At 45.6% G+C, this 13,698-nt stretch overlaps 1 protein-coding gene across 4 annotated transcripts in view; it reads left to right on the top strand.

Moving 5' to 3' along the window:
* The window catches only part of LOC137429121 (mediator of RNA polymerase II transcription subunit 13-like), a 302,240-nt gene that overhangs the window by 211,595 nt on the left and 76,947 nt on the right, over window positions 1-13,698 (top strand). The window lies entirely within an intron of this gene.

The raw sequence follows: 13,698 nt of genomic DNA, 5'->3' as shown, positions 1-13,698 counted from the left end.
TGCGGTACTTACCTCGAGTGTTTAGTTTGCAGTTTTGCCGCAGGTACACCGGCTCACCGGATTGACCTTGACGTGTAAATCGTGTGTGTAATGATATCTGACGAGCTTGACTGCACGGGCAGGCAATTGAGGAGAAATCGCATTTTACACCACACCTTTCTAAGCATTACATTGCGAAGCTATTTCAGGCCCATGGTACAGCTTGCAGAACGAAACTGTGAGTGTAACAGGTAAATATTGGACCGACTTAGGCTGATGATGTGGGTGACGCAAGCTCACCACGACTCGATTAATTTGACAATGACTTGTAAAACATGTTCTTCTTCTTATTTGCTTGTTGCTGTGCAATGCTTTACTCCCTCTATAAACAAGGCCTTTATTAAACACCTTGCGTTGCGGTTCACCATGCGACTTGCACCCTCGGACTTTGTGACGTCATCTTGTTCAATTCACACAGAAGAAGCAGAGCATAAGAGAAAAGTGCAGCCTCTGTTAGGTTGGTGGCATTGCGTGCCATCTGTTTGTGTCGGTGAGGCGTGCGTCGTTCGAGGAGTTTTGTGCTGAAAGTCAATTGTCATTGTACGAGCGATGATTTGCAGACAGATTTCTGGTTTTTTTTTCTCTTTGTCCATTTGTCTCACCCGACCCACACACCCTGTACAACACTGAATTGTGTTGGAAAGTGACGAAGGTGTATTGGACACTTTTATTGCTTCTTGCAGCACAAATCTCCCTGGGTACTGGTGGCACGGCCTTGTTGTTACTGCACTGGTATGTGGTGCAGTGCAAGGGGTGAGGCCTTATGGACCCCATCCCGTGATCTTGAGAAAGGCCTGCGCGTGATTCCAAAAATGTAATTTTCACATTTCCTTCACCGAAACAAACTCCTTGTTTGTCCTAACCTCGGCTTTTGGGACCTTTTGGTGACCAGTACGTTTGGTCTTTAAATTTGCACCGATGGTTGAATCAAATGCATATGAAGAGTGAGCACACAAATGGAGGCTACAGAACCACCTTTAGAGGCCATTTCCCCCCGCAGAACAGGGGTTGGCCTTTTTCGGGCACAGTGGTCCCCTTTTTGAAGCAATGTTTTACGGCCGGATGCCCTTCATGCCCTTTTACGGCCGGAAAGAACCAACCCTGTTAGTCGCCTCTTGCGACACGCAGGGAATTACCAGTGAACTGGTACTCAATTTGCCGACCTCGGAAGGATGACGGGCTGAGTCAACCCCCCTGGCGTTAATTTAGCGATCGACCGGTATTCGAACCCAGGATCCCAAGCCGGCACCCTAACCGCTAAGCCAACACCAGGCTCTGCTGTAATAAAAAATGTAATTACACACCAGGTATTATGAAGCCACTCGGCTGTGAACAGAACACTTTGACTTGGGACACCTTGGGTCATCTGTTTGGCACACTTGGCTCCACCAATCATACGTTGCTGCAAAAATATCGCAATGCAACACACTTACATGATGCGTCTCACAGAGCAATCGCTTTGTATGAAGTCGGCCAATGGGCTAGTCTAGGAGCATGTACATGTATTACATACAGGACAAGGACATTCGTAAACATCGACGTACTCGTACATGAATTCCACGGACATTAATTAGCAAGATGGACAAATCACCACAGTCTATGGTATTTCAAAATGGAATCCCATCATCAAGCACCACACACTCAGGTGAAAACAGCAAATAAAGCCAGAGGTTTGTGAAATTCCTCAATATAATTATGATTTTAAAATATGATTGACATTGATCTTGTTCCCGAATCTGAAAGTGAACAGATGATGATGGTTTGCTGGTTTGATAATATCTCAATATAATCGTTATTTAACATTATATCTTGATTTATTAATACGACAGCATTAATTTGTGATTGGAATAATGAATGATGCTGTTTGGAATATAAAAAAATAGAGATATTGAGTTTAAAGCAGAATGAGGAAATGACGTAAGTGTTTCCATCTGTGACATTAGTGAATTCCCCATTTGCAGTTTCTCCATTGACTGGATATAGCAACATTCAGACCGGCTACGTTTTTTTTTTTTTACCCAAGTCATTCACGAACCTGCTGGTAATGCCTGACGTTCGACTGAAGGTGGCACAGGAATGTGGAATTTATTGTAAAAAAAAATTAAATACTTACATTATTTGCTAACTGCAACCTGGTATCGCCACCCAGGACATACTATCCTCTTATCCTCTCATACTATCTGGATACGCCGTTGTTAGACTTTCGGTCTTGTTTAACTCTGTCTGACAGTCAAAAACATTGAAGTACCAACCGAGAATGAAGGTGTGGAGGTTGAAAGAGGTGACAGTGAGGGAGGCATTAAAAGAGAGGCTGAGTGTGGTAGAGGATGATGTGGTTGAGCTTGAAAGTGGTTGGATGTCAATGAAAGCTAGTCTGTTGGGAGCCGTTGGTGAGGTATGTGGATGGACAAAAGGACCACCGAGGCAATCGGAAACATGGTGGTGGGATGATGAAGTTGGAAAGAAGATTGACGAGAAGAGGAAGAAGTTCAAGGAGTGGCAGAAGGCGAAGGGTATGGGGGCAGAAAAGGCAGAGCATGAAAGTTATAAGGCAGTCAAGAAGGCTGCAAAGAAAGAGGTAGCAAAGGCGCAGGAGGCATGGAGGAAAATGTTCGGAGAACGCTTGGATTCGAAAGAGAGTCAGAGAGCGGTATTCAGGATTGCAACGCAGATAGCGAAAGAGAGGTGTGATGTGATGGGGGTGAGTTGCTTGAAGGATGAAGTGGGACAAATCGTTGTGGACCCAGATGGAAGTAAAGGAAAATAGAAGAGATATATGGAAATACTGTTGAATGCAGAGAATGAATGGGATGGCAACAAAGAGAGTAACCCAGTTTTAGGACCGGCAGAGAAGATAACCGAGAAGGAAGTTGAGGAAGCGATAAAAGCAATACAACAACAACAACATGCATTTTAAAGGCCATTTTCCCTACTAGAGCGGGGGTTAGCCTTGCGGTCCCCATGACAATCTTCTCCATTTTGCCCTATACTATTTTCTGCATCTTTCCTTGTTAACCCCCTTGCCCGCATTTATTCTTCCACCATCTTTAGCCAAGTCTTTCTCGGTCTTCCCCGTCCTCTACTTCCTTCTACATTCATTTCCATCACTCTTCTCAACCAGTCACTTTCATCCTTCCTCAACACATGACCAAACCATCTCAACCTGTTCCTCTTCACAGCATCAATCACAGGCTCTATTCCCATCATCTTTCGCAATTCATCATTTGTCTTCCTCTCTCTCAACGATACTCTGCACATCCGTCGAACCATTCGCATTTCCACCCTTTCCAACCTTCGTTGCTGCTCTACGTTCATTACCCATGTCTCGCTCCCATAAATCATAACACTTCTCACACATGCAGCATACACCTTTCCCTTCAGCTTCAACGACACTCCCCTCATCATCAGCACGCCACTCAGTTCCCAAAACGTCTTCCATGCACATCTCACTCTAGCAACCATTGCCGAGTCTGATCCACCTTCTCCATTCAGCATGTGTCCGAGGTAGCAAAATGTTTTCACACCTTCCAGCTTCACGCCGTCTCCAAGATCCAACTGAACATTTCCTATATCTGCAGCTCCCTCTGTGCACACCTTACATTTGAATGTAGCTGCCACACTGGTTAATGACCCTCTCAGACCACGACATTTTTGATGAACCCACTCAGCGCACATTGTACATTGAATGGAGTTCACTCGGACACCCTTCCTACACACAGCACAGGGCCACTTCCCAGTTCTTTCCACCTCACCATATGCTTTACCACTTGCCATCACCTTCGTCTTTCTGATATTCACCTTCAGACCTTTTGTCTCCATACATTCCTTCCACTTGTTCATCTTTTCCTTCAGTCCATCCATACTTTCCGCAATCAACACCAGATCATCTGCATACAACAACTCCCACGGTAAACCCTCCTTTACATTCTGAGCCAGCATCTCCATCACAGCTACAAATAGTAGTGGACTTAGTACCGACCCCTTATGCACTCCCACCTTCACCTCAAACTCACCACTGTTCCCGTCCTTTGTCCTTACAGCTGTGCGCGCTCTTTTGTACATTGCCATCACGACTCTGATCAACCATTCCTCCACTCCTAACTTCCTCAATGCCCATGTCAATACTTTGCATGGAACCCTATCGAATGCTTTCTCCAGATCAACAAACCCAAGAAACAACTTCTTCCTCTTCTCCATGTACTTCTCCTGCAACTGCCTCACAATGAAAAGTGCGTCTGTCGTTCCTCTTCCTGGCATAAATCCAAACTGCATTTCGTCGATCTTCACTTTCTTCCTTATCCTCCTCTCCAACACCCTTTCCAATACCTTCATTCCATGCTCCAATAACTTTATCGCTCGGTACGAGCCACACTCCAGAGGGTCACCTTTCCCCTTGTATAGAGGGACGAGGGTACTCAGTTCCCAATCCACTGGAATGCGGCCTTCTTTCACCACCAGATTACAGATCTCTGTCATTCTCTTCACACCCCAACTTCCCGCTGCCTTCAACATATCTCCCACAACTCCCGTCGGCCCTTCCGCTTTTCTACCCTTCATTGCTTTTATCGCTTCCTCAACTCCTCAGTTATCTTCTCTGCCGGTCCTACAACTGGGTTACTCTCTATGTTGCCATCCCATTCATTCTCTGTATTCAACAGCATTTCCATATATCTTTTCCATCTTCCTTTAATTCCATCTGGGTCGACAACGATTTGTCCCACTTCATCCTTCAAGCAACTCACCCCCATCACATCACACCTCTCTTTCGCTATCTGCTTTGCAATCGTGAATACCGCTTTCTGACCCTCTTCAAATCCAAGCGTTCTCCGAACATTTTCCTACCTCCTACTGCGCCTTTGCTACCCTTATAACTTTCATGCTCTGCTGTTTCTGCTCCCGTACTCTTCGCCTTCTGCCACTCCTTGAACTTCTTCCTCTTCTCGTCAATCCCCTTTCCAACTTCATCATCCCACCACCATGTTTCCGAGTGCCTCGGTGGTCCTTTTGTCCATCCACATACCTCACCAACGGCTCCCAACAGACTAGCTTTCATTGACATCCAACCACTTTCAAGCTCAACCACATCATCCTCGACCCTACTCAGCCTCTCTTTTAATGCCTCGTTTACTGTCACCTCTTTCAACCTCCACACCTTCATTCTTGGTTGGTACTTCACCCGCCAAGCTCTCCTCGCACCTTTCACCCTTATGTCGCAGACAACCTTTTGGTGCTGTGAAACAGCCTCCTCCCCCGGGATCACCTTTGTGTCCCGGAGGTGCCCCCTATCTCGCCTACGCACCATCAGGTAGTCAACCGTTGTCGTCGACCCACCTGACGTGTATGTAACAAGCTTATTATCCTCTTTCTGGAACTGAGTATTACAAATCAACAAATCAGCTCCATCAGCAAGCTCCAAAATCCTTTCACCTCTCCATTTCTCACACCATATCCGTAACCCCCATGCCCTCCCTCAAAACCATCCATACTCCTTCCCACATGTCCATTTAGGTCTCCTCCTACCACAACAACTTCCTCATCTTTCACGTTTTCCATCAGCTTCTCTATCGCACACCAGAACTTGTCCTTCTCTTCATCGCTTCGACCAACCTGCGGAGCATATCCTGAGATGACGTTCACCAAGAGCTTTCCAATCATCATTTTTCACCATCATCAACCTATCACTCACTCTAGTCACACTCACCACACTGTCTACAAACTCCTCAGAAAACAGGACACCAACACCATTCACGCTTTCCAGGCACCCTTGCCACATAAACTGGTATTTCTGTCCCTGCCTACCCTTCACCATTCTCACACCACTTCCCTTCCATCTCGTCTCTTGCACACGACATATGTCCACTCTTCTGACCAATACTTGCACCACTTCTCCTGATCTCCCTGTCATTGTCCCTACATTCCATGTCCCAAACCTCAGAAACCGATCTCCACTTCGGGCTGTACCCTGCCCATATGTAGTTGTAATTGTCATGGTTCTCTTTTTGAGGCAATGTTTTTATGGCTGGATGCCCTTCCTGACGCCAACCTCTGGTGGAGAGGGGGGTGGGAAGGGGGGGGGGGGGGGGGGAGGGCGGCTTCAGCATCACGGCTGCGGTTTAAACATATTAAAATAATATTTAAACAAAACCATGAAAAACAATCTGGGAAAAGTCTCTAAGTGAGAACGTGGATTTGAGAAAGCAGGAGCAGAGGTGGAAGAAAAACGAGATATAGGGGGCGGGGCACAAGTTGAGACGAGGAGGAGAGCGAACAAGCACGTGTCCGGGAGGAGAGAAAGAATTAATATAGAATTTTTTTTGTTTATTTGTTTGTTCTCTTTTCAAAACGCTTGACAAAGGGTAAGATGTTCGTGAGAGGTAGTGGGGAGAAAAGAAAATCAAAAAAAAAAAAAAAAAACCACCTTTAGAGGCCATTTTTCCCCGCAGCGGGGGTTGGCCTTTTTCGGGAACTGTGGTTGTTGTTGTTTTTTGGTCCCCTTTTTGAAGCAATGTTTTACGGCCGGATGCCCTTCCTGACGCCAACCCTTTTTGCCGCCTTTAACGACAAACAGGGAATTACCAGTGAACTGGTACTCAATTTGCCGACCTCGGAAGGATGACAGGCTGAGTCAACCCCCCTGGCGTTAATTCAGCGATTGACCGGGATTCGAACCCAGGATCCTAGGATCCTAAGCCGGCACCCTAGCCGCTAGCCCAACACCAGAAAAGAAAATCAAAGAAACAAGCAAATACTATGAAGGAAAGAACCCATATTCACAAAACACTGACGGGGTGGAGGGAGCCCGGAGAGACCAGGCCGCGCACGAGGCGCAAACAAAAAAACGACTAATTACACACAAATTTGCAACAACTACAAAACCAAAACCAAATAGAAACACACAATAACACACACAACAAAATGCCCAGCGGAAATTTGACAAAGACACGAACGGGAAAACACTCAAACTTTGATGCCATGGAGAGATCGAAGCAAGCCTCGTCGCTCGTGCCTGCGATACAATGACCAAGCGATAAAAGCAATGAAGAGTAGAAAAGCGGGAGGGCCGACGGGAGTTGTGGGAGATATGTTGAAGGCAGCGGGAAATTGGGGGTGTGAAGAGAATGACAGAGATCTGCAATCTGGTGGTGAAAGAAGGCCGCATTCCAGTGGATTGGGAACTGAGTACACTCGTCCCTCTATACAAGGGGAAAGGTGACCCTCTGGAGTGTGGCTCGTATCGAGCGATAAAGTTATTGAAGCATGGAATTAAGGTATTGGAAAGGGTGTTGGAGAGGAGGATAAGGAAGAAAGTGAAGATTGACGAAATGCAGTTTGGATTTATGCCAGGAAGAGGAACGACAGACGCTCTTTTTATTGTGAGGCAGTTGCAGGAGACGTACATGGAGAAGAGGAAGAAGTTGTTTCTTGGGTTTGTTGATCTGGAGAAAGCATTCGATAGGGTTCCACGTGAAGTATTGACATGGGCATTGAGGAAGTTCGGAGTGGAGGAATGGCTGATCAGAGTAGTGATGGCAATGTACAAAAGAGCGTGCACAGCTGTAAGGACGAAGGACGGGAACAGTGGTGAGTTTGAGGTGAAGGTGGGAGTGCATCAGGGGTCGGTACCAAGTCCACTACTATTTGTCGCTGTGATGGACGTGCTGGCTTGGAACGTAAAGGAGGGTTTACCATGGGAGTTGTTGGATACAGATGATCTGGTGTTGATTGCAGAAAGTATGGATGGACTGAAGGAGAAGATGAACAAGTGGAAGGAATGTATGGAGACAAAAGGTCTGAAGGTGAATATCGGAAAAACGAAGGTGATGGCAAGTGGTAAAGCATGTGGTGAGGTGGAAAGAACTGGGAAGTGTCTGTGTGCTGTGTGCAGGAAGGGTGTCGGAGTGAATTCCATTCAATGTACAATGTCCGCTGAGTGGGTTCATCAAAAATGTAGCGGTCTGAGAGGGTCATTAACCAGTGTGGCAGCTACATTCAAGTGTAAGGTGTGCACAGAGGGAGCTGCAGATGGAGGAAATGTTGAGTTGGATCTTGGAGACGGCGTGAAGCCTGAAGGTGTGAAAACATTTTGCAACCTCGGAGACATGCTGAATGGAGAAGGTGGATCAGACTCGGCAACGGTTGCTCGAGTGAGATGTGCGTGGAAGAAGTTTTGGGAACTGAGTGGCGTGCTGACGAGGAGGGGAGTGTCGTTGAAGCCGAAGGGAAAGGTGTATGCTGCATGTGTGAGAAGTGTTATGATTTATGGGAGGGAGACATGGTTATTGAACGTAGAGCAGCAACGAAGGCTGGAAAGGGTGGACATGTGAATGGTTCGGTGGATGTGTGGAGTATCCTCGAGAGAGAGGAAGACAAATGATGAATTGCGAAAGATGATGGGAATAGAGCCTGTGATGGATGCTGTGAAGAGAAACAGTTTGAGATGGTTTGGTCATGTGTTGAGGAAGGATGAAAGTGACTGGTTGAGAAGAGTGATGGAAATGAATGTAGAAGGAAGTAGGAGACGGGGAAGACTGAGAAAGACTTGGCTAAAGATGGTCGAAGAAGAAATGCGGGCAAGTGGGTTAACAAGGGGAGATGCAGAAAATATGGCAAAATGGAGAAGATTGTCATGGGGACCGCAAGGCTAACCCCCGCTCTTGCTGGGAAAATGGCCTTAAAATGCCTGTTGTTGTTGTTGTTTTTGTTTGACAGTCAAAAACAAGATGGAAAATTATTCCAAACAAGAAACTTAATTGTCTTAGTTTTATTTAAATTGTATTCCATACTTGAACACTGTGGACTAAAAATCACCATCTTGTCACTTCCAAGAACGCCCAGTTTAGCAGTATTTGGAGATGTTCTATCGGGTGGTGTATAAGGCTGCTTCAATCGCGCTAAACCTCTGAATTTTTAAAACGATCTTTAATATCATCATTTTATTTAAATTGAAGTATAAACTTGAACACTATGTGGAGTAACGTGTTATATTAACTCTCTAGTTCCTATTTGTACCTCGTGCTTTCAATACAGAGCATCCAGCCTTGCTCTCCAAACGATCTACCTGTGAAATTTAAGGCCAACTCTACTCTTGGATCACTGACTTCCTCTTCTCTCGTGGCCAACATGTGGCTCTCAACGGAACCCTTTCTTCTCCTCTCCCTGTCAAAGCTGGAGTACCCCAAGGCAGTGTTCTCGGCCCCATATTATTCCTAATCTTCATCAATGATCTCTCTGACTCTCTGGAAAATCCTTTTTATCTCTTTGCTGATGACTCCATTCTCTGCCGTGACATCCCTCATCCTTCTGACAGACAGATAGCAGCCTCTTCCCTCTCCTCAGACCTCGACAAAATCACAATCTTGTCCAACACTTGGGATATGTCATTCAATCCTGAGAAATCCCACACACTCACTCCCTGTCTCTGAAAGGACCATAAGGCAAATCCTCCCATCTACTTTCACAACAATCCTCTCGAAGACGTTGTCACTCAAACTCTTGGGTCTCACTCTCATAGTCTCTCACATTTCAAACCTGCATCTCACGTTGACCTGCAAAGCCAGATGCTGACTGGGCAATGGGCATCCTCCGTCGTGCAAAGTCCTTCCTTTGTACACCTGAGTTCCTATCCACCGATAAGGCTTTCATCCGCTTGTTGGAGTACCTCTCTCCCATCTGGGCTAGCTCCTCTGCCTCACATGTTGCTCAGCATGACGCCACGGAAACCAAGGCTTTCAACATCATTGGAATCTCTCATGATGAAGCTGAGGCTATGGGCCTTATCACTTCGCTGTCGCTGACAGGTCGGTAGTCTCTCTGTCTTCCGCCTCATTTCTGGTGTTGCACCTTCTGCCCTCTCCATGCTCTGTCCCCTCCATGTCTGACACACAACACACAGCTATCATCGACATGTCTATCATCATTATATCTATTGTGGACATCGACATGTCTATGACACACGTGGTCCACCAGCAACCCCCTTCTAGTGAAACTGCCTAAATCCAGAACCACTGCTCACCTCCACTCATTTATTGTACACCTCTCCTTTCCTATTCCATCTCCAGACGCTGCATGACATCATCGCCGGGCACTGAAGGGGGCCCGGCGATGACGAGCGCTGAAAGGGAATACTCAGTTTTTTTTGTTTGTTTGTTTTTTTGTATACAGGATCGAGGCTCGTGGAAGACTAACATTTATCACACAAAAATCAAAAATAGACACACAAAGTATATAATAAGGGGAGCTATATAATAAGGGGAGCGGTAGACAAGATGGGGATAGAAGGGGAAGCACACAAACACAACATTTGAGAGCAGGGGCATCAGGAGATCTGTGGGAGGGAGAGGGCTTGGGGGGAGGAGGCGTTTTGGAGAAGTATAAAACACAAGGATACTGCAAGGACTTCCAGGAAAAAAAGTTGGTATTTAAAAAAAATGGATCTGGGGTGAAATTAGCGGGGGTAGAAAAGATCAAGGTTTTGGATGGGGGAAGATAAGAGATGGTGGTGAACAGCTGTTTTAAAGACCTGGAGGGAGGAGTGGGATTGAAGAGAGTGAGGGAGTTTGTTCCAGAGGCGGGAGAAAAGAGGAGTGAAGGTGAGCAGAGAGTCTTGATTTTGGCAGTTTAACCATGAGAGGGTTGCAGGTGGATTTTGTGCGACCTGTAGGAATATTTGGGGGACAAAGCCCAGAGAGAGAGCTGGGGGAGCAAGGCCGGAGAGGAGTCGGTAGAAGACAGAAAGACCACCAACCTGCCTGTGGTGAGTAAGTGAAAGGCCCTCGGAGTTAGCTTCATCATGGGAGATTCCTCGTTTCACTCCGGTTGTTTGTTTTCTTGGTTGTCCGGGCGATATCTCAGCCATCCTTTGAGCTAGGAAGCTGACATTTCGGCACAATAGTGAGCAAGTGCTTTGGCAAAAAAGATTTTTTTGTTTTTTGATTAATCAATTATTTGATGAATTACTTCATTATTATCGGTTAATTAAGTACTTATTTATTTTCTTTCTCATCTGGGCATTATCTCAGGCACCTTTTGATCTAGGAAGCTGATATTCGGACACAACAGTGACCAAGTGATGTGGCTATAAAAGGATGTGGGCTATAAAAGGATATTTTTGATTTATTTATCCATCAATTAATCGGTTAATTATTTATTGATAAGTCAATCAATTATTATTTTAAAAATTCGATTAATGGCTTGTTTAATTAATTTTCAAAAAGTTACAGCTAAGGATGAAACACTGATGGTTGAGGTGTGCTATTAGCCAATTGATTAATAAATTATTTTACGATCATTATTTGTTGATTTTAATTCGGTGATTAAGCAATCAATTATTGTACACCTCTCCCTTCCAATACCGTCTCTATCTGCTGCATGGCGGTATCGCCGGGCGCCAAAGGCCTCTTTTTCCCCACCTGTGGAACCATCTTCCACACTCTTCAATCTCATTCTTCCTTTCAGGTCTTCAAGACAGCTACTACTGAAAGTTAAAAAAAAAAACGTAATATTTCTTGTACACCTTAAAGGAGCAGGACTTTGTGTGTGTATATATAAACATATATACAGTGGAACCTTGACTTACGAGTGCCCCAACTTACGAGTTTTTCGAGATACGAGCCGTCGCTCGGGCGGTTTATTGCTTTGAGATGCGAGCCGAGATCTGAGTTACGAGCTTTCGCCACCCGGTCACGTGGTTATCTTGCCGTGCAAGTACAGTATCTCTGTCGTATAGCGCTGCATTTTTGTTTTCGCATGTTGGTTATTTTGAGTTTACGCCGCCAGGTGGGTTCCGGTCACGTGGTTATCTTGCCGTGCACGTACAGTATCTCTGTCGTATAGCGCTGCATTTTTGTTTTCGCATGTTGGTTATTTTGAGTTTACGCCGCCAGGTGGGTTCCGGTCACGTGGTTATCTTGCCGTGCACGTACAGTATCTCTGTCGTATAGCGCTGCATTTTTGTTTTCGCATGTTGGTTATTTTGAGTTTACGCCGCCAGGTGGGTTCCGGTCACGTGGTTATCTTGCCGTGCACGTACAGTATCTCTGTCGTATAGCGCTGCATTTTTGTTTTCGCATTTTGGTTATTTTGGAAAATTTCATGTTCATGTCGAACATTTCATGTTCATGTTCATGTTTTCATGTTCATGCCATGCCAGGCCACAACTTGTTCAGAGTGCCGGCGATAGCTCGCCTTCTCTTTGTGGAAAACACGGTGAGATTCTTAACATCCAACAACTAATGGGACGCAAACGGGGCGCCCAGTTTAGCGGTACACACATTGATGAATCACCCTGCCTGTGATTCACCCATGACAGGTTATAGCTGGGTCGGGATTCAAACCCAGGCTGGACAGTTTAGACTTTAGAGTCAAGTGTGCGTACCTCCAGTCCAGGCCATCCTGCCAACTTGTATGCTGCATACAGGTGAAATATAAAGCGCGAGATATTTTTATATATACTGTATATTTAAAAAAAAATTGGTGTGGTTTTTGGCGGGCTGGAACGGATTAATAGCATTTCAATGCATTTTAATGGGGAAATTTGATTTGAGAAACGAGCAATTTGAGTTACGAGCTCGGTCACAGAACGAATTAAACTCGTAAGTCAAGGTTCCACTGTATATATTAAAAAAAAATATATATATATATTATATATGTATATATATATATATATATGTATATATATGTATATATATTGTAACGGAGTCCTCTACAATCTCCTGGTCTCGGTAACCTCCGAACCCCGAGAGGAACCCCGGCAGTAAAATATATTACCCTGTGTTGAAAATCAATAGTGAAACCACACCAATGATTATAAATGAACAAACTTGTATTATAAATCACACACAGGTAATACGGTACAGCAAATGGCCATTAAGAGTGCACTCTATATATCTCTTATATACAGTCAGGTCACTCACGGCACGGTCAGCGAGTGCAACGACACTCCTCAATGTCTCGATGACTTTTCCCACGGCGAAGGGGATTCGCTCCAGCGGTCGATGGAACGAAATCCGGTCGAAGCCCGAATCTCGCTCTCCAGTCGATCTCCGAAGCGTGTACAGTGGGCAAGGGTGCTCTTCCCGCCAAACTGTACAACGGCGCCCTCCAGAGGCGCACCTTCACCGCTCCCTCAGCAAGCCGCAACGTAATTGGAGACGAAGCGGTCGCACCCACTCATCCCCGACAGATGGTAGGAAGTTGGGGGTGAAGATGACACGAAGCAAACGTTCACAGGTGGCCAAAGCACAGGGTTCAAAATGGCCGGCGGCTCTGGCTTGAGCCGATGCGACGAGGCAAGGATTCGTCAGAATCTCAGCGCCCCAAATCTGTCTACGCAGATTTCTCCACTCCAGCGAATATTCTTATCGCCGGATGTCCCTTCCAGGAACTCAAAATCCCCTCGCGGCTGTCGGTAAACCTGGCTCGTTACGGAGCGCTGACGTCACGCGTCCTCTCCAACTTGGTTCGCGCTGCTTCTTCCTCTTCACCTCATTGTCTTCTCCTTCGGTTTCCTGTTTCACTTAGTTATCCTTTTTAACTTTTGATAACCGTTCGTGAGTAATAAACCTTGTGAAACTAATAATAATACATATCAGAAACATGTCCAGTGGGTGAAAACCACCCCAGCGGAAGTGACGAATCCGTAACAATATATATATATATATA

Source organism: Myxine glutinosa, chromosome 6 (genome assembly GCF_964187855.1).
Source record: "Myxine glutinosa chromosome 6, kmMyxGlut1.1, whole genome shotgun sequence".
Lineage (NCBI taxonomy): Eukaryota > Metazoa > Chordata > Myxini > Myxiniformes > Myxinidae > Myxine > Myxine glutinosa.
The sequence above is the reverse complement of the archived record's forward strand: the minus strand, read 5'-3'. Positions and strand labels throughout refer to the sequence as shown.